The sequence below is a fragment of the Balaenoptera physalus genome, assembly GCF_965194825.1.
Source record: "Balaenoptera physalus genome assembly, chromosome: 10".
NCBI classification, from domain to species: Eukaryota; Metazoa; Chordata; class Mammalia; order Artiodactyla; family Balaenopteridae; genus Balaenoptera; species Balaenoptera physalus.
In genome coordinates this window covers 70,362,908-70,381,157 of record NC_138889.1, presented here as the reverse complement: position 1 = coordinate 70,381,157, position 18,250 = coordinate 70,362,908, and the positions used below count along the sequence as shown (strand labels likewise).

General features: G+C 41.6%; 1 protein-coding gene, 2 long non-coding RNA genes and 1 pseudogene across 18 annotated transcripts in view; 3 read left to right on the top strand and 1 right to left on the bottom strand.

Moving 5' to 3' along the window:
- The window catches only part of LOC309667525, a 616,044-nt gene that overhangs the window by 221,733 nt on the left and 376,061 nt on the right, over nucleotides 1–18,250 (top strand). The gene's annotated exons all lie outside the window — the stretch shown is intronic.
- Nucleotides 1–18,250, top strand: part of LOC309667519 — a 373,680-nt gene that overhangs the window by 78,749 nt on the left and 276,681 nt on the right. The window lies entirely within an intron of this gene.
- TEAD1 (TEA domain transcription factor 1) overlaps nucleotides 1–18,250 on the bottom strand; it is a 265,515-nt gene that overhangs the window by 96,800 nt on the left and 150,465 nt on the right. The gene's annotated exons all lie outside the window — the stretch shown is intronic.
- Nucleotides 9,356–11,355, top strand: LOC309636434 (intraflagellar transport-associated protein pseudogene; annotated as a pseudogene). The gene has a single exon. The product of its transcript is annotated as an intraflagellar transport-associated protein pseudogene (transcript).

Sequence of the window (18,250 nt, the reverse complement as noted above, 5' to 3'; positions counted from 1 at the left end):
CTCTCCCTGCCCCACTCTCACCTTCCTTAAGGCTGTAACCAGAGGGATCTTACTTAAAATAACAAGTCTTATCACATTACCTTCAATGTCATCTTCCTATCCCTGGGCTTTCTATCTTGCAGTCCCCTACACCAAGAATGCCAACCCTTGTCGCTACCTGCAAACTTCTATTCATTTTTCAATAAAGGCTTCCATGACCTACAATTAATGATTCCCTAATCAGGCTCCTTACACCCACCCTGCGCTCAGAACCACATTCTATCATCACTGTTTCCACGACCACATTCTCTACTAGTCTAGGTACTAGAAACTAGGAACTAGATAGCAGGAGATTTTTTCTGTAACTCCTCTAATTCCCAGCCTCCAGGATACCACCTAGCACATAGAAGATGATCAATAAATGTTGACAGAATGAATGGACCAGAAATGTACACAGAGTATGGACTGTACTTCTTTCTGAAGCCTACAATATTAAAAAAAATTTTTTTTTAAATAAATAAGTTGGACGGAAAATACTATTTTGAAAAAAAAAATTATTTGGGAATTGTCCTACGTCTATGAAAAGCAGTGCTCAGAGGTCTTTCATGAGTTGCTTGCGTAGTGACATGTTTTTCAGGAGAAATTTATAAGCCTGTTTTCCGAGTTTGAGCCACACGGATTTTCTGTTGAAAAACCCTTTCATGCCATGTATGTGGTTTCTCATCTACCCAAGCCTCATAATGACAAAATATTATCACAAAAACCAACCAGAAAACAATGAAAATATTTGTAACCGTAATGCCTGGACTTAAAGGAACTCTCTCAGCTACTTTAATATTAAACAGAGTCAGAAATGTTTGGCTTTAGAAGACACTGTAGGGATAACTTCAACAATTTCAACTTTCTTTGCAGATGAGAAAATTAAAGCAAAGAGAAGCCAAAGACAATGCCCAAGGCCACACCACTCATGAGTTTACAACTGGGCAGAACTGAGGCCTCCTGACTCTGAGACAGTGCTCATTTCAGAACCACTCTATGCTAAACCTTAGCTTTGTACCGATTTTCTACTTAAATGTTAAAATTTATCTTTAAAGTCCATGTCATCATTAGCATTTAGTAAATGCATAAAACGGGCCCTTAACTTTGCTTCCAACAGGATTTAAATCCAAAATTCTTCTTAATTAGACAGAGAAAGTTAATCCGGATATATCTGGAATTATGTCCCAGAGTCTATTCTGATCACAGTCACAAAATCAAAAACTTAAAGGTTGATTCTCCCCTTGAAGGATCAGTGGCCTTGGAATGTTCTTGGAGGCCACATAGCATTGTCTACATTCAATATTATCCGAGGACAATGCAGTGTTCCCAGTGCCCCTCAACAGTGGAATCCTGTCTGTCACACATTCCTCCTGAATGTATTCAAAGTTTCACAAAAGGAGGTCCCATGTTCACAAAGAACCCAAAACTTTTGTTATTAGGATTCACAGGGACATGTGGTATGTCATGAGGTAAGAGGAGTGTTTTCAAAATCCCATAAGCTTTGAAGAGAGAGAATGAAATGCCTTTTTTTTTAAACTGGATTGATAATATGGCAGAGATAAGAGGAGGCAAAAAAGACTAATTTTGAGCAAATCCACAAACATGAAAGATGACATATGCTGTCACTTGAGTCCTTGCTTTACCCCATGAAGGGTCGTCTGTCTACCAGGGCGGTGATGGCCCATCCCTCCTGCGCTGCCCCTCAGCCAGGCCTGGCCCAGGTGAGCGAGCACCTACAATCTTCTGCTGGGGGAGGCATTCTGGTGGCCCTTCATCCATAACTTCAACCTTAAAAACGTAGAATCCTCTCTGCAACTACACAACTTCTCTGAATCGTTCTCTATGGAGCATTCCTTCATCCACAGAATGTCTGAGCCAATTAAATCTCAGCTGTTAAGATATACAGAGTAATAGAATTTGAAATGCATTATGCAACTCTCTGTCCTACAAATCCTTCTTTGTAATTTCTAAATGCATCTACACTGCAGCACTTGGGAAAATACTGAATAAATCTACATTTACCCTTTATGATTTTAAGCCTCCTTTAATGTTTCCCTTCAACTTTCTTCTTTCCGACGGAAGGGGTCTAACGTCTTCAGCCCATCCGAAGGCGACCCCCAGGATCGTTTTCACGGCCAGCCAGCGTGCTCATCTCTTAACATCCTCCTGCAGGAGCAACATAACACTGGGCATGACATTCCAGGGGCCAACACGAAACAACTGGACTGGACACTCAGATAACAATACCGATACCAGATCTTATATACAAGGCAGATTTGATGGTTTAGAAGGGCCCTTGGCCTGGGTATCTGGAGACCTAGTTCAAACTCCGGTTTGAATTTGTCTGAACCTCGGTTTTCTTATATGTAAAAAAGGGTCTAAAACTCCCTTATAGAACTGTCGTGAGGATCAAGAAAGAACATTTCTATGAAATCGGCTGGCACGGTCTCTGGCGCCTATCAAACACACTGTACATGTCAGCTGAACCCCAAATTAGCTATAAGTAAATTCATTTCTCATCACTATTATAATTTCTCATCCACATTATTGCAAATGTGACCTGAATGCAATTGCTCCCTCAGTCCAACAGCAACAGGCTCACACCCCTCCAACATTCACCACTGCCAATCAAGGGAGGGCAAAGAGAACGTTCACGCCTCTGCAACTTTTTGTTTCCCTCAAAGCACTGCTGCACCTATAGAAAGAGTGGCCAAAAAACATCAAAGGCTAATTCACAAAAGAAGAAACGTAAATGCTCTGATGAAATGAGAAAAGGTCCATTCTTACATAGAGTCAAGACAATGCAATGTTTAACAATTCCTTATACTGGGTTTAGTTTGTTTCTTTTTTTCCCCACTGAGAAAACTATGACAGACATCTCTTAGCAACTTCCTTCCCTGCCCCAATATTCAAGATACTATCCCTAAATTACATCAGGAGCAAAGGTTATTTTTAAGTCTTTTGATACATATAATCAAATTGCTACCCAAAAGGGTTGAATCAATATATTAGTAAATACTCCCAACGGCAATACTTGCTCCTAGGAACATTAGAAAATGAGTACAGGCAAAAAAGGGTATTTTATTTTTGCTTTACATTGCCTTGTTCTTTCTGAGTAGAACACAAACAAGCATTAAAAATTATATTTAACAGGAATGGTTTATGCTATACCTTAAGAAAGCAAGATAAAATATACATATAGGATGATCGCAACTTTGTAAAATAAAAATTAAGTCATGTAAAGGAAATATATCAAAATGTGGTTGGCTCTGGGTGATAGGAATTATAGGTGGATCTTTTCCCCTTCTTTATTCCCCTACTTTTTGTTTGGGCAATCCATCTCACTCCTGCACCCACCTGTGGAACACATCGCCTGCACAGAGGCAGCACCTGTAGGTGGTGGATGAGGGCAGATGACAAACCCAACCAGAGCAGTACAGGTATGTGGGGGAGAGGCTACTCTGTCAATCCCATTCATAACCCCGACTCTCCACAGATAAAAGGTGACTGCATCCCATCTTCACACTGAACACCGATCACAAATCCAAGGACAAAATACACTGAGTTCTATAGAGCTGACACAATTCAAGACTACAATTCATGCGTACATGGCATTCAAATTCAGATGGAAGAAAAAGCAAGCTATTTCTAAACCCAGTCATACTGAATTATCTACCACATCCTCTTCCATGTCCTCTGGACCTTCAAACATGTAGTCTAAGATATTTCTCCCTTCCCTCTCTTCCTGACCAACTCCTACTTCTATGTCAATTCCCATCTTAGACAACCCTTGCCTCCACCAAGTCTGCCCTGACCAAGACTGGGGTCACACACAGGGACCACCACCTACCCACGTCAGTAACTATTAACGTGTACTATAGACTAAATCGTGTCCCCCCTCAAGATCCATATGTTGGAGCCCTAACTCCCAATGTGACTGTATTTGAAGACAGAGCCTTTCAACAAGTAATTATGGTTAAATGAGGTCATAAGGGTGAGGCCCTAATCCAACATGACTGGTGTCCAAGAAAAGGAAGAGACAACAGGGATGCTTGCACACGGAGAGGAGCCCATGTGAGGACACAGGGAGAAGGTGGATGTCTGCAAGCCAAGAAGAGAGGCCTCAGGAGAAACCAAACCTGCTGCTACCTCGATCTTGGACTTCCAGCCTCCAGAACTGTGAGAAAATAAGTTTCTGCTGTTTAAGCCACCCAGTCTGTGGTCTTTTGTTACAGCAACCCTAGCAAAACAACACAATGTGTCTGAAGCTTCCAAAGAAACTCTATAAACTCACTGAGGGCAGCAGCCACATCTGCCCTGTCCACTACTGAGGGCCCAGTGCCAGGCACAGGGTAAGGGCTCAATGAAAAATTAACACATCTTGAAAAAAGGAATAACAAATAAGAAATATTGAGTGTTTGCAGAAATTAATAATAGTTTCAAGCATGCAGCCCTGGAGTGTGACAGGAATGGCTACTTTTCATATTAACAGCTAAGTAGGCAAAGAGAGGAATGAGAGGGTAACCAACCATGTTGGTCCCTTTTATTCTAAATAGTTTTTAAAGTATGCTTGCAGTGTAAACTCCTAGACATTATAAAGAGTTAATTTCAAGAGAATTATGGATGGAGAGTAAGTTAATTAAGTTGTTTGCCTTTTTGCACTAGGGTATATGCAAGTGTGCCTGGCTTGAGAAAGAGTCACTATGGGATGTGCAGCATTAATTAACTTGGGCTTAGCTGCTGAACATAAAAAAAAGCACACATTAAGGCTGAGTTAGTTGTATTTAAGGAAACTGCACTTCACAATGCACCACTTTTCAGAGGTGATCTTTGCCAAAGAAAAATAGATCTCCTTTTTCTTCTTATGACCAATGTGGCTTTATTCTCCACCTTTACCCCGCTATGTCCACAATATGGTGGAGGTTTTTCAAATTAACACTTAAGGCACAGAAACTAGTAGAGGGAGCACCCAGCCTAAGAAAGGGCTGTTTTCCAAGGCCTGAAGTCAGACACTGAGCGGCTCCTGGAAAGACAACATGCAGAGTTAGGTTTCCAGCTCATCTACAAAATCTTGATGAGCTCAGAAATCCAAGACCGGTCTTTCTATCCAACCCATAAAAGTAAGACTGCTAACAGTGACGACCTGTGTTTTTTTCCTGCGGCGCGAAACAGAAGAGGGAGTCGTCTCCACCTCTTCCCCAATCTAGTAAGAAGTAACGATTGCTTTCTACCATCCTCCTTTCCTAGCTTTACTTCCTTCCCAAATCCTATTATCTTCTTTTGCCTAGGTCCCAGGTACTCTACCCCTAAAGTCTACTAGGTTCCAATATTACTAAGCCTTTTCTCTGCTCCCATTCCCTCAGTGTAATGATCCCACTTAGGGGTTGTGAGGAATCGATCTGATTGACCTCGTTTACACTACATTCAGTGCCCTGTATTTGTCCTAACAGGAAGAGTAACATTTTAAAAGAAGATTATTATGACTCTCAAATAAAACTCCAAAGAGCAACATTAAGGCATTCATTCATTCATCCATCCATCCATCCATGTAACAACTGATGGTATAAATTTTACCATTTAAAAGCTCACTGCCAAACAAGTTTATTCTCCTGCAAATATAAAAGCGTTCTGTAAGTATAAAATGCTAGACCTAGATCGGGTAGTAAAACTATTGGCATCGCCAGGAATCTATCCCAAATCAGTGAAAATAAAATACTATCACAATGGCAGATCTGCTGCTTTCTAGTTAAACAAACAAACAAACAGACAAACGAACCACAAGGTTTGATAATACATATATTCGCCCCTCGTGTGTTGGCACATTAGCTCCTGCCCTCTTTCTGCTACGTTCTGAGCACCCGAAGCTCTGAGTCCCATGGAAGTGACATATAATCACAGAGATAATGGCAATCTCATGCAACTAGAGAATCAAAGGCAGGGTAAAAAGTCACAAAACTCCATAAAGCATTTTCTCTACATATACTGCTGTATTTACACTCCACCTTTCCGAACTCTGAGAAGGAAGCATCAAAACATTATCTTTAATCAGTAACAGGTATCATTTATTAAGTGCCTACTGTGTGCCAGCCAATGAGCAACACATTTCCCAAATATCCCTCTCCATTACCACAACAGTTCTGTAAGACAGGTACTATTATTATTCCCAGTTTCCAGATGAGGAACCTAAGCCTAAGACCAGTTAAGGAGCTCACTCAAAGCACAAAGCTAAGAGACGGCAGTGCTGGGATTTGAGCCCAGGTCTGTCAGAGTGCACTGCCCTTAAAAGGAGGTTGCATCAGATGTTCCCAAGTCCAAAGCTTCCATGGATATCTGTTCCAGCCACTGTCCAGCCTAAGTAACAGATGACCTAAAAAGGATGAACAGTCTGAGTAAATCAAATGCTAGAAAATCTATTCTGTGTAATTCCTACATCACCCTCCCCCATCCAAATGTGAGCTGAGTAATTTATCTTTCACACCTCAAATGGCTTGTTTTACACCAAACTGTAATTATCCCCAACACTGGTTGCCAGCCACTTGTTAACACTGGCTATAATACATATTGCTTGACATCTAATTTTATCCAAGTCATCTTTCTTGAATTCAAACCTTAAATTCTCATTCCTCAAGATGTAACTACTGCAACTCAATTCAACAAACATTTATTAGGTCTTTACATAATTACATGCGTGAAGCATACAGATACAGCCCTTGCCCAAGGCTAGCTTAAAGTCTGCTTGGGGAAGAAAGGAACCAAATGTGTAAGCACCAAGGAGGAGGCGGCTAATCCCGGTTTGAGAAATTCAGAGGAGGCACCTGAAAGGAGTTCTTGAAGAATGAGTGGGGACTTCTAAAATGGCTAAATAGTATTAGACCTTGGACATAATAAGTAACTCTGTGTGACTAAAAGAATAAGGGGAATAAACAGTGGTGATAGGTTGTGAAATTTTTTATACATGAAAAACTTTATCCTGCTGGGAAAAGGGATCCAAAGCTTTTCTCAGCAGCATAGGGACAAGAGTAAGTTTAAGTTTCAGGAAGATGAAACAACGTACCCAAACATTTTTTGGGGGTGTGACTTACTCTCTAGCTAAGATGCAAGACAAATCCCACATTTGTAGACTTTACGTGCCTAGTTTCTCGGGTTGCTAATGATGAGTATCAAAAAGCTGTTTATGTTTCTCCTTTTTCATGATCTTAATTCATGCACAGTACTCTCCTGCTCTGTACATGTTAGATCCAAGTTGAACCCTGTATTAAAACATTTCAGCACAAGAAGGGCAGGGAGAAGGCAGATCAGCAGTATTTCAGCACCTCTGTGCAGGCTGGAATGCAATGTTCATAATTAGGATGATCTGAATTCCACACCCCCCACCCCAAATCTTCCTTTTTTCAATTCATTGATAAAATCTTGATTAAAAATACAGACATTTTGTCATCCTTACTACATTTACCTCATCTCACAACTCTCCTGACTGGGTGAAAGCTAATGCTGCTGCTTCTGTCTGGTCAATTATTGCATGGACACAAGGGACCAATTAATGCCATCCATAAAAGCCTGAATCATTCTGTCAATTAACGAGAACTAACTATGTCATCAGATATATTACTGGTGAGCAAGTCTATTTGGTTGCAATATGTCTTGAAGGAGAGCAGTATCAAATGAATCACAATTGACTTGGACAACTGCTAGCATAATTTCAGAAGATGAAAAGACAGATGTGGTAGTTATTAGTGGTCCCCTGAGGAATTACAGCCAAGCAATTGTAATGTGCTAAGACTGAACTAGCAGGTGCCTGCAGTACAAATCAGACAGAGGGTTAAATCAATATTTTCAATTTCTTAGGATCAATCTGGTGTTTGAACGAGATGGAAACTTGTTAGCAATTGGCAGGATGTGTAAATGGAAAGTCAAACTTCTTATTATTTGTTAAAAAGGAATGAGTGTACTGCATCATGCCCTTGGCACAAGGTAATGCTTTCATGATCCAGTAGCTGGGGCATTCACTGAGAATCAAGCGGTTCTTAAATTTTAATAGAGTGCAAAAGGTTAGCTTTATAAAGGTTGAACATTCAAGATCTTTAAAAATGATTGAAGTGTCAATAGGAAAGTTTTGAGCTGTGACAACAGTATAGTTATTAATGATTAGTGCAAGAACCAGAAGGAAACCTTAAACTCAATAGAAAGAGGGGGGAAAATAAGGTCTTACCAAGAATTTATAGATTAAACACAGCCTTGGGAACATTACTACTTTTCTCTTGCTTTACTAAGAAGCAGTCTGGCTTTGAGGACAATTTACCAAAATTTTTGATTATTTTTTCCCAGTCATCTATATATATTGTATTTATAACCCTTGTTCAGTGTCTAGATTGACTGAAAGACTATCTCCGACAATGTTCCATCTTGGTTTTTATTAGGCTTCTTCCTTTTAATTTAGGGATAGACAATCCTTCATATGCCCCTAAATTATGAAGATCCAACACACATAAACAGAGCTTGGAAGTGTAAACAAATAAAACTTGCAACCTAATGCATTTTGTGTGTACATAGTAACCAGTTTAATCATTACTGGGGAGCAGTGCGGTTCACTGGAAAAAGTCAGACGTGGGTGTGAATCTGGGATCTGTGGCTCCCTTGTTATGTGCCTCAGGGCAAGTCACATTGCTGCTCCAGGATCAGTTATCCCATGTGCTCTAGCGGGGAGGGGTGGGGGGGAGGTTTCCTGCCTCCTATACTTATTGGAAGCAGTAAATCTCCTGCCTGGCATATCAATTAGAAGTGCAAATGTTTCCTTCCTATTTAAAGCAAAGTGGTATGTTTCAATAAGAAATAAGTAAAGAGTAAGTACAGTACAAAACTTAAAATATATAAAGCCAATGTACATAGCTATAGACAAATAGAGACTTTATATTTTCCTTTTGCTTAAAAAAAAAAAATTAATTCAAACACGTATTTCTTGACTACATAAAAACCAGATTTTTGAGACACAAAGATAATGAGGCAGGGTATCCGCCCTCAAGGAGCTTGAGGGTAATATACACCTAATTAATGGTAAACAAAGCGGATCTTAAGATCAGGGCACTGGGGGAATTCAGGGAAAAGAGAAGGCCTTTAGGTGGCAGAGGGGGGCTGTGGAAGGGCAGGCTCTGCAGGAAAACATCCATGGAAGAAGTGATATTTGAGATGGGTTCTGAAGTATATATACTTCACAGTATGTGTCTGTGTATATATAAGGTAATCATAAATAACACATACAATCCACTATAATTAATGTGTAAAACACGTGTGTGTATATTTATGCATATGACACATACGCTGACAGCTTTTTTAAAAGAATGAACACATGATAGTCTTGTTTATCAAATGCACCCCGGCAGCAGACACCTAAGAACAAACGGGGCTGGGCTGGGCTGGGCTGGGCTGGGCTGGACTGCTCGGGAAGGGACGTCCCTGGATGACACGAGGCCCTGAGAGCTGGTCCGTCACTCTGTGCCCGCCTCTGAGCACGACGGTCTCCACGTCCGGAGGTAACTGGGCCTGTGATGAGGAGGGGCCAACTCTCAGGCTGCCCGACGGCGGTCAGGTTTGAGCTGAGTCCTCCTGAGCGCCCAGGGGCTATGGCAGCAGCACACTGCCCAGGCAGCCCAGGGAACGAGGTAGGCCAACCGATAGGAGGCTGCCCACTTCCTACCCAGATAAATACATGTCGAGATGAGCAGCGCCGACTTCACTAAGGGATCCAGAAGTTATTTATACTATTAACAGGATGCCCCTTGGAAGCCTCTGTGATCTCTGCAGGGCAGGCTATCCTCTGACCTCACCTGCCCAGTGAGGTGAGGTACTGCTCAGTCTCCAGGATGTTCTTTCTCTTTATTTGTTCACTGTCACCCTCAACTACCTCAATTCTCTCTCAGTTATCTCCTCCAATTCCACCAAGGCTAAGCTCCTCTATTTCCTAATGACACAGAGGTCTCTCCTCGACAGTAACTCCAAGTCCCTTCTCTGATGGTCTCCCTGGCCTCCCTGTCCCTCACCTGGCCTCCCTCAATATCTCTACTCCCAAGGCTCAGCTCAGCAAAATCACCTCATCAAACTTGTCTGATCCTCTCAGTTAGAAAATGCCCTTGCCCTGTTCTACAGACAACTACAAACCCTCCCCCTCCCAACGCGCCTTTAAGATCTTGGTGTTAGGGAGAGATAAAGATGGCCTCAACAGTCTCACGATGCCAACACATGTGTCATGCCTCAAGAATTACATAGAAGGGAGTGCCCTGGTGGTCCAGTGGTTAGGATTCGGCGCTTTCACTGCTGTGGCCCGGGTTCAATCCTTGGTCAGGGAACTGAGATCCTGCAAGCAGCACAGTGCGGCCAAAAAAAAACACAAAAAAGAATTACATAGGAGATTACAAGTAAGACACTACGCAACTGTCTTCCAGTTATAACATGTGCTCAATATACTCAAATCTGCTCTATGGGATGTGTGGCTACGATAGTTTGTCTCTGTGGCTCCACGAGAGGAGTCTGTCTGAATAAAGACGCCAATAATGCGAAGTGACTAGATGGGAGCCGAGACGTAAAACTAGGGAAGAAGAGATAAAGTGGCTTCATGAATAAGAATGCCTGCCAGATACCAGAATTGGAGGTGATGGATGAAGATCGGCATATTGAAGAAGTCTTGGATAAGTTTGTTAATTGTCACGAGCAAACATATGAAGAATTTCTGAGCGCTTTCACTCATCTTTCAAAAGATAATGTGACCAAAAGAGGAGCCTTTGGAACCAATTCTTCAGAAAACAATTTTACTTCAGTAAAATTTACTCAGAGAAATGAACCAAATGATCACCATCTTAGCAATAAAGCCATCTTTCTTTGTACTTCGTCACAGTGTTCAGAAGAGGAACAGATAGTGATGGATGAAGGCCAAAAAGTTGGCAGTTCCTTTCAAGGTGATCTGAATCGGGCAGGAAAGGTGAAGGTAGACAACTTCCTTGATTTAGAAGATTTGGACTTGGATGAAGAGATTAAGCCCCAAATGAGTAAGGATTTGCTGATGCTTCCAGGAGAGGTGGAGCAGGACATGAGCATGAGTGTTCCTTCTTACATTCCTTCCGTGGCCCAGCCTCTTATGTCTGGAGTGAAGCCAAGGCCCACTGGAAAAAGAGCAAACAAAGGGAAGAGATAGTCGGAGATGGAGTTCGGCCCTTCTCACTTGATGAAGAATTTGATTATGACGCTGTGATGCTAATCCCCAAGTTCACTCCTGCAGAGACAGATGCCATCAAAGAGCTATGCAAGCAAAAGAGCAAGAGCACAGACTTAGAGAAACCCCGTGACTGATCCACCAAGACATCTTCGTGTTTATTTTTATTTTGTTCTTATTCGAGCAACTTTACAATAAAATATATACCTACTATAAAAAAAATATACATACTCAAATCTTACAGCTTTCTTGATGAGTTTCTACAAACACCCAAGTTCACGCCTAATCTCTACAACTGGGTAGGAAGGGACCAGGCAGAAGCACAACATATCTTTATGCTTCTCCATCTCCCGTGCTAACACTGTAGCCTCGAATGTAGAAGATGCTCAATAAATACATGGATAAAGGAAGAAAACTGTTTGGCTAGAGGATCAATCTGAGCATTATAAGCCAATGTTCAAAGTCAGCAAGAGGGGGACTTCCCTGGTGGTCCAGTGGTTAAGAATCTGCCTTCCAACACAGCGGACACAGGTTCGATCCCTGGTAGGGGAACTAAGATCACACATGCCGTGGGGCAACTAAGCCTGCGTGCCGCAACTACTGAGCCCACGTGCTCTGGAGCCCGTGTGCAGCAAGGAAAGATCCCAAAGGCCACAATTAAGACCCGATGCAGCCAAATAAAAAATAAATAAACAAAGCAAGAGGAAGGAACAAATACAAATTCAAGATCCTTTTCTTTGGTTTAGAATTTTCTTCTAAAGACAAATATCAGGGTAAGCAATGTTTCATGCTTTCATCACAGCACTGACAGCTACAAAGAACCCAGTTGCTCCCCAAGGTACATCCAGGGTCCCTTGGTGACCACAGATATATGCCACAGCCAAATGGGCTGGGGGAAGGTTCTCTGGTTCGGGTGAGGCTTAAGGGATGCTCACACAGAGGGAGGGAGAGGCTGAGTGGGTGGGCTCATTTGCTCGTTCATTCCCTCATGTATTTTCTGTCTTGGGCTGGGCAACATGGAAGGCTCTGAAGATTCAAGGGTAAACATGAGTCTCTGCCGCATAGAACCATATGGTCCTTTGGGGCAAAGTGCGTTTGATATAAATCCTGTTTGCTGCACTTGGGTCTGGGGGAGCTCTTGAGACACGCACGGTGCCTCCAAGTCCACCATCACTACATACATTAATCAGGTCAGGGAGCTAAAACCATGGAAAAGGGGACAGAGAAAGCAGGCAAATTTCCTTTTCTTTCCTTCTTTTTTGGGGAGTTAATTTTCTTTCCAATATTTAAAAATCCTCACAAGCTTAAAGCAGTGCATCTCTGCTCCATAAACATTATCATCTGCAGAAATAGTTTGTGGGATATATCAATACATAACAGAACCTAACTAATGGATACTCCAACTTGTCCTCAAAAGGGTTTAAGGCACGTTCCCAAAAATACAGGGTGAGGAAAACAATGAGGACAAAAGAATAAAAAATAAGGCAGGAGTAAGATTATACCAAAAAATGCAAAGCAAGAAAAAACAAGGACTCTATATAGCAAGGCCTGCGTTGACTCTACTGATACCAGTGAAGGAACTGTGAGTGGAGAAACCTTTTGCTTGCATTTTTGGTTAGGATGTACCATAAAATATATACTTTGTATATAGTTTTTTAAAACAATCACCCTGCCCTGGGGCAGGCTATGTGTATTGCTCAACTTCAATTTTGTAAAAAGGAAAGCTATTCCTTTAAGAAATTCAACTCACAAACGTCAGCTTTTGAAACCAAGGTTCAGCACAGAAGAGCCAATAAAAATGCTGTAACTTGAAACCAACCCACACGACACAAAAAGAAAGGAGGGAGGTCAGCCGGGTTGCCCTCCGACACACCCTTCTAACTTGATTCTAGAACAGCAGCGCCCAGTTTGCAAGACAAGAAGCTAATTGACTCAAATGTCTGCTGCATAAGCTATAAAATAAGTACATAAAGAACAATATGAACATAGAGGGCCATCAGTTCCATAAAAAGGCCTGCTGTCCAGCGCCACACTGGGCACCAAACAAGCGGGGCAATTGTTTCAGCAGGCTGCATGATGAGGAAGGAATAATTAGCGTACTTGTGAATCAAGTGTCCACCAGGAAGAGATCTCCATCCTGGAGCGCAGCAGGCACCACCCGCAGCCCTCAAGAGTCAAGCTGGGGTTTTTAAAGATCTTTATTGACAATCGTGATGCAAGCAAATACATTCTTCAGCCCAATAAACCAACAACTCGCTCCACTGTGGCCATTTCTTATTTGCTGAAACACACACACACACACCCCTAAAGTTTCACCAACTGTTACTTTCCGTTACCAGGAAATGTCATTTTCTCTCACTCATTTTTTCATTGGCTAGGGATACAATAACTCCTGCCAAAAAGGGAGGGGTGGTGACAAAAGCATCCATTTGAGCTGTCCTGGCACAAAGAGGGCAAAACATGATATCAAATCCATAAACGTTTGTCCACAGAGTTTGGAGGAGGGGGACCAGGAGTAAATACCTTTGGTCCTAGGATTTTTCTCATTATCCAACCTATTGAATGGAAAAAAAAAACCAAAAAACTGTTTTCTTTCTCCTGCAAATCTGAAAATAAGCAAGTGGGATGTGTGGTCTGTCACTAGGACAAAACCCATTGACCGGGTGGTATCTGATGCACACGACAGTCTACAGCATAAGCAACATACGCAACTGACTAAAATCAGTAGATGTGAGTTCAAATCTCTGTTCTCCCTCCTAAGAGCTGAATCCTGTTTGGCAAGTCATTAACTTATCTGGGCCTTAATTTTTTCTATCTGTAAAATAGGGATAATAAGTGTTCTCATTCTCACAACCTCCCCCGAAGGGTTGTTGAGAGAAAGAAATAAGATTATGCAGATGAACATCATTTGACACGAATATAATTCCTTAACTTGGTCTATTTGGAAACTCAGAAAATGCCAGGCATAATCCCAGCATCTCATGAATACTTACTGTTTGCTCAGCACTGAGGCAGGTGCCTAGGAGATGGAGAGAATTAAAAGGTGCCCTCTTCTTGCCTGTGAAGAACTCGCAGGCTAATTAGAGGCAGGATATGTTCGTTTAGGGCTAAAGCAAGATTAGGCATGGTTCGCTGGAGGTAATAAAGTCTAAATGCTTTCCCCTCATCTGACAATTCTTCTGCACTCAGAAAAATCCACTGGGTTCTATCCAGAAGGCTTACAGCCCTAAAAACAATAACAACAGAATTGATGAGTGGTATCTCGGCAGCACCCAGAGGTATTCTCAGAGACAGAGCTGAGAGGAATTCTTTCCTGCCCTTTAGTTACTCTATGAATTCAAACCATAGGGAGCACAGTGGCCCCAAAGGAAATCTTGTCTTTAGGGACAGAAAGACCTGCTCCCAACCTTTCCAGTGACCTGTGCTTTTAAAAGAAAAGAAGACTGCATGGAACACCTGGAAGGACCTCCTTCAGGAAGCTCCAGTCCCAGGGACTGGAAATCCAAAGTCTAACAATATTCATTAAGAATGGGTTCCTGGGAATTCCCTGGTGGTCCAATGGTTAGGATTCCGTCCCTCCACTGCAGGGGGCCCAGGCTCAATCCCCGGTCAGGGAACTAAGATCCCACAAGCCGAGAGGCGCAGCCAAAACAAAAAAGAATGGGCTCCTGTAGGCCAGGTAGAGCGCTAAACCTTTACACACATTATTGTATTTGATGCTTAAAGCACCCTGAGAGAGAAGTAATTATCAGATCTCCATTTTGCAGGTGAAGTTAAGGACTTGATAGGGTTAAGTAACTGGACCAAGGTTTGCACAGCTGGTAAGAACTGTGATTTGAACCCAAGCATGTTGATTTCAAATCCCACACTATTTCTCATCACACAGGATCACTGCAGATCCACTCTACACTCTGCTGTTCGTTTCTTGAAAACTAGTCACTCACACTATTTTCTCTGCAGAAGGACAAAAGACACTATGAATCTACCATGGAGGCCCATCAGAACCACAGTTGACAAGGAAAAGTGTAACCCAAGGTACAAAGCCTAACAAACTTATGTTCTTCTCCAAGGAAATTTTTCCTCCTGAAAGATTTGGCAGGTTAGGAAAAGACAGGATGGAGAGCTAGAATATGTCCAGAAAGTTTTAATAATTTTGAGTGGTTAATAAATTTTTTAAAAATTCTACCTCACTAGGAACAAGAGAATATAGTTAAATAATGTATTCACTTTTCACCCACTGAACGACTGAAGACTTTTTAAAAACAATTTTCAATGCTAGCAAAGGTAAATTGATTGAGATCATGTCATATGTACTGCTAGCAAACCTTCTACAAAGTAGTCTGGCATGCTGTGTTTCTAGTTTCATATCTAAGAACTCTTTGCCTAACCTAAGGTCATGAAGATATTAGCTTTTACATTTGCCTTTTATATTTAGGTCTACAATCAATTTTGAGTTAATTTCTGTGTATGGTGTGAGGTAAGGGTTTAAACTGATCTTTTTTTGCATATGGATATCCAATTGTCCTAACACTATTTGTTAAAAAGACTATCCTTTTCTCTATTAAATTGCTTTGGCACTTTGTAGAAAAATCAATTGACAGTAAATATAATGGTTTATTTCTAGACTCTCAACTCAGTACCACTGACCTACCCTTACACCAATAACACACTGTCTTGATTACTGTAGCTTTTTAGTAAGTTTTGAGACCAAAGTGTAATCCTCTATTTTCTTCCTTTGCAAATTTTTTTCTTTATTCTGGGTCCTCTGCCTTTGTATATAAATATTAGGAACAGCTTGTCAATTTCTACCAAAAAAACCCCAAAAGACAAAAAAAAAGCATGCTGGGATTTTTATAGGGATTGCATTAAATCTATAATCAATTTGGGGAGAATTAACAAATACTGAGTCTTCCAATCCATGAACATGGAATATTGCTCCATTTGTTTAGATCTTCTTTAATTTTCCTCCCCAATGTTTTATAGTTTCCAGTGTGCAAATCTTGTACTTGGTTCTGTGAAGTTTATTCCTAAGAAATTTATTTTTTGATGCTTCTTTAAACAAGACTGTTTTCTTAATTTCATTTTCAGATTTTTTGTTAGTATATACAGTTGATTTTTGTATATTGATCCTGTATCCTGTAAGCTTAATGAACTTATTATAGGTTTGTGTGGGTGTGTATGTGTATGTATTCAAGACTGTCTACACACAGGCTCAATTCACCTGCAAATAAAGACAGTTTTGCTTCCTACTTTACAAGCTGGATGTCTAAACTTGCAGTACACTTTTCAATCGAAGTGGCAAGAATGAACATCCCTGCCTTGCTCCCAGTCTTAGGGGGGAGCCGTATTCATAATTTGCACAAAGCAGTCTACTCAAGCTATTATCTTTCCTGAAGACTTTATGAAACAGAGCTGGATAAATATTTTCGTATACTGATGACCCATGATCACACACAAATGAAAAACATACTTACAAACTTAAAAAAAAAAAAAATCAGTGTGTTTTAAATTAAGAACAGAGAACCAAAAATGTCATCTAATAGATAAAAACATATAAAGTTACTAAAAACTAAATATATGAAAAAGCAGCACTGTCACATGTCATGATTGTGTAAAGTGGAGAAAGGTGACATAAGGGAGGGCAAACAGGGGCAGCCCAGTCTGGGGAAGGTGACATCACTGCCAGCTGTTGAACACCCTCCAGGTCAGCATGGCTCGCAGGGCCAGGAGCCCAGGCTCACCAACTCTCTCCACCCTCCACTCTCCCTAGCGTCCAGGACTGGAAGGGCCTGGCGGGAGGAGGCTCTAGCAATCTGGCCCAAACCCTCTCCCCATCAACACATGAGCCAGCTGGGAGTGAACCATGCGGGGGTCTGGAAGAGAAGAAGCCTCCAGTGGGAGCTCTCACTCAGCAATCTTCACATAACAGTTTCTTAACAAAGCAGCCGGACTTCTTTACAAAAAAAAAAAAAAAGAAAGAAACTTGGTTCCAGAATGGAAACTATCAGGCACCATGTAGCACTGTTTGAAAGAACATATTGGCTCCAAAGACCTTGTTTGCTCTGAAAGATGAAAGTTTAGATGCCCCAGCAAAAGGCACAGATGGGTGTTCAGAATCCAACTGCTCGACAGAACTGCCAGCTCTGACATACATTCACACTCTATCCTGTACACAACTTCCAGGCTGTGTCAGTACATTCACACTCTATCCTGTACACAACTTCCAGGCTGTGTCACTGCACCTGCCTAGAATGACTACCATTTTTACAATCAGACAAGCCTGCAGACAATGGTTAGACACCTACTATATGTAGAACCCAGTGCCCACAGTATACACTGAGTTATCTGTAACATACATATTCTGTCACACACTGAGATAAATCTGATAGGGAAGGACGAATGGACATAGTAAACAGACTAGACGTTACAAGTAGGGATTTCACAGAAAATAAATTAAAAAATAAAAGACCTGTTACGAGGTTTTAAAATCTAGCCAGAGAGAGAAAAAAACCTCTCTGGGTAGAACTAAAGCTCATTTCTCTAATTTTACAGTAGTTCTCATTTTCCAGTATCTCAAGAGTGGTGAAAAGCCAAAATCACTTAGTTTCTCCAAGGACAAGAATTCATTTGGACTGAGGCAGGTGGACCCCCATCTGCTGAAGGGAAACTGGCAACACTTAGGGTGCCCTTTGCTTACCTCCATTTACACATTCATCACATTTTCTTTCTTTTTTAAAAAAATATATTTGTTTGTTTATTTATTTATGGCCATGTTGGGTCTTCGTTGCTGCGGGTGGGCTTTCTCTAGTTGCGGTGAGCGGGGGCTACTCTCCGTTGCTGTGCGCAGGCTTCTTCATTGTGGTGGCTTCTCTTGTTGCAGAGCACGGCTCTAGGTGCGCGGGCTTCAGTAGTTGTGGCACGCGGGCTCAGTAGTTGTGGCTCGCGAGCTCTAGAGCTCAGGCTCAGTAGTTGTGGCGCACGGGCTTAGTTGCTCCGCGGCATGTGGGATCTTCCCGGGCCAGGGCTCGAACC